We start from the raw sequence: 3696 nt of genomic DNA, 5'->3' as shown, positions 1-3696 counted from the left end.
TCCACCGATGTCTATGAGAAAATCGACCGATGTCTATGAAGGCGATGTAAAAGGTCTGACATTTTAGACATCGGTTTGTAACCGATGTAGTATCAATTAACAACATCGGTTTGTAACCGATGTAGTACCGATGTAGTATCACTCAAAGACATCGGTTCTGCAACGGTGAAAAACTGATGTAATATCTGTTTAACATCAATTTTAGCAACGGTTTTCGACCGATGTAATATCACTCAACGACATCTGTTCAGTGGTTCTGCAATGGTGTAAAACCGATGTAATATATGTTTAACATCAATTTTAGCAATAGATGTTCGACCGATGTAATATCACTTAACGCTTCCAACGATGTCATTGAATCTAAAACTGTTGTAATAACACTTATTTTTTTTATGTTGTTTGTATCGAGCAAGAGTACAAAAATATTATAAATTCACACAACAAATCACAAATAGAAAAGCACCGATATATTTAATCACCTCAATATTTACAAATAACCAAAAGTAACTAACACAAATATTATTCTTGCAACATATTACACATTCCCTCAGCGTTTTCATCCCCAGAAGGATCACCTTCAGCCCCATCGTCCTCTTCCTGGTCTTCGCCATCTTGTTCATCATCATCCTCTTCGTCCTCATCTGAATCACCATCATCCTTGTTCTCTGGCACAACTTCATTCTTGCTCTTTCGAAGTAGCCTTCAAAGAAACGAAACTAAGATTATTCACTGGTACCATATCAGAATCATAACTGCTTTGAGGTTAAGGTAACAGCATCTACCTGTAAATTGCATCAGGACCTTCAACAAGTGAAGCAGTTTCACTTGACGACAAGCCCATCTGAAAGAGAATATTTATCACTACAACAAAGATTAAACAAATACAAAAAGGAATGATCCAAAAGAATTTAAGTGGAGATGAAGCAACTGAGCTTGAGAGAATCTAAGAAACTAAGCTAGTAACAATAACATAAAAGCCTTTTTCATTCTTTTCTAATGTTTGACAAACACAAACTAGATAAACACCTGACTAGCTACTGATCAATAAAAACATGGTATACCATATTGAAAGATGAAATAACCATAGAAGTTGCAAGCTAAGACAGTCAATAAGCAGTGTCACACAATGATAAGAGAAAGTAACATTTTGAATAAGTAACAAATTTTATATTAAGACAATGATCAACCTTTCAATGAGCTAAGCAATGACTTGTGCAAATACATGAATCAATCTTCTATAAGATACTAGATACTATAAATGGCAGCTACAAAATCTAGATTGATGTTTCAGATATTCAGAGAAATCTTCTTGGAACGCAACACCAAGTATAAAATGATTTTACTTTAAAATTTAAGGAGCAAAGTGCAGTCCCCACCTTAAATTAGAGTATGACAGCAGTGCCCCACAGCGGATGCATGCAACACCAGCACCAGACAAACAAATAAAGCCACCTGCTATAATCAGTTGAAGGTATTTATATGCCTTGGCATAAAGAAAAATCCAAATGATTGGTTAGAAACTGAATATGCAGGAAACAACTAGTGTACCTAAGAGATGTGCATCTTCTTTTTGAGAAAATTGCAACATTTGGTTCCTCCATGGCACATTCCTACAGGAATAGACATTCTCAATTAGTTTTATCCTGATGCTATCTGAGCCTAATTCATCTTCATCAGAATCGTCCTTCGAAGATGATGGTAAAAATAATGTAGCAACTGAAACTACTGGAAACATTGAGTTGCAAACTTCAATGATTGCTTCAGATGATTCTAGCAGATGTTTGCCAAATGACGATGGTGAAAATTTGGAGCCTAGAAATGGGGTTTCCAACATTAGGGTTGAAGGTTCTATAAACACGGAGATGGTGAAGAATGACAATCCAAATTCTTTATCAGATCCCAGAGCATTGCAACCAAACTTAAGCTCAGAAATACTATGATACTATACCTCATATGCTTGGATGCACAAAAGGCACGTCCAATAGTGAAAGTGAATTATCTGAATCAATTGAGACAGAAGGGGAGAAATCTGTAATTGCTTCCAAAAAATCATGTAACCCTGTATTCATTGCTCACTCTGCTAGTTTAGATAATCAAAATGTTGCATCAAAAGTGAAAATAGAAAGTAATAACTTAGAGGTGGAATTTGTTACTAATACTGAGGCAATTTCAGCAGAGAACTCAATGTTCCATGATTTGAGGATTCAAGCTGCAGCTTCAGAATGTGGTACCATCTCCTCCACTCTCAACTCATTGGAGAAATTTGAAGATGACGGTGGGCAAATTGTTCTTGAAATTGGTACGCTGCAGGAACAGAACCATGCTAACAAAACTGTTAGTCTTGAAAATTTGGATAGCAGTGTTAGTGTCTCTTCCTTATATTCTGGTACAAATGAAACACAAAGACTTGATGGAGTTGAGCATACTATTACTGACTCAGATGTTTCTGCTAGCATCGTGCAGCTTCATCAAAATGCAGTTGAGCCAACTATTTCTGATTTACAGAGTCGTTTGGAAGGAATAGAACAACCTAGGTCACCTGAGGGGATTGGCAGAACTCATGCAATGGTGCCTGATCCACATGGCACACCATCTAGTGACATTTCTGTGAGTTCCAACAAAAGCAAGAGGGATCATAACAAGCGTACTCACGGGCACAGATCTAATTTGGCAGGTAAAAAATCACCATCCAATCCAGATAAAGATTCAGTTGGAAGAAATAGCACAGGGGACTTATCAAAGGATGCAAGGAATCCAAAGAGTAGCAACTCCTTTAAGACAACCAAGATGGATCCCGTTGGTCAGGAGGCCAGGCTCAGTAGTAGCGCTTGCGGGGGTAGTGCAAGCCGAGCTGCTTGTAGCGGAAGAGGTATAGCCACCCCTCCACCTTCCCTCCCTTCTCCTCCTCGCCCCCTCCCTCTCTGCTCCCCATCGCTGGACGCTGACAGACAGCTCCAAGGAGTCAAATTTGTTGGCGTTGCGGGGACGAAAGGGAAGCGAAGGCGTGGCTTAGTGGCTTTATCTTGCTTGCTCGAATGGGAACGCGACGAGTAGCTGGCCGACGTCGAAGAGGAGTAGGACGTGATCGAAGACAAAGGGGCGTTGGGGAGGACGCGAGAAGGGGCGGTGCGAGTGATGAAAGCGACGAAAGCGAAGGGAGAGCGGCGAAAGCGAAGGGCAGTGGCGAATGGCAGTGGCGAATGGCGAAGGAGATGCGCGAGCAAAGCGGAAGGGGAGTGGAGAGCGGCGAACGCGTAGCGGCGGGGGAAGTGGTAGAATAGGGTTTACAGAGTCGGGTCAGGTTTGAGAATAGACGAAGAGGAGCGGTAGAATAGGTTTATAGGGTGGTATTGATTTAATCAAACGAAAAGAAATAAATAAATTTCAGAAAAATAGACAACAGTTTTAAAACCGTTGTTGTAGCTTCCAAAACCATTGTTGTTGTCCCACATAGACAACGGTTTTCAAACCGTTGTCATAGTCTTCAAAAACCGTTGTTATAGTCCCAAAATAGCGGACATAGACAACGGTTTTAAAACCGTTGTTGTAGCCTTCAAAAACCGTTGTCGTAGTCTCCAATCAACCTCCCAAAGACATCGGTTTTTGTTAAAACCGTTGTAAAAAAGTAAAAGAGATCGATTTTGGCATAAAATCGATGTCTTTTCAGTGTTGTTAAAATCCGATTTTCTTGTAGTG

The 3696-nt window shown here is 40.0% G+C and overlaps 1 pseudogene; it reads left to right on the top strand.

The window, feature by feature from the left end:
- The first annotated feature begins 1646 nt into the window (after positions 1–1646).
- On the top strand, positions 1647–3054 carry LOC141819394 (uncharacterized; annotated as a pseudogene).
- Positions 3055–3696: the final 642 nt, after the last annotated feature.

Source organism: Curcuma longa, unplaced genomic scaffold, assembly GCF_044706935.1.
Source record: "Curcuma longa cultivar G26 ecotype Majalengka, Jawa Barat unplaced genomic scaffold, ITB_CL_G26_1.1 contig_5058, whole genome shotgun sequence".
In the NCBI taxonomy this organism is placed as follows: Eukaryota; Viridiplantae; Streptophyta; class Magnoliopsida; order Zingiberales; family Zingiberaceae; genus Curcuma; species Curcuma longa.
Note: the sequence above shows the minus strand (reverse complement) of the source record. Positions and strands in the feature narration are given on the sequence as shown.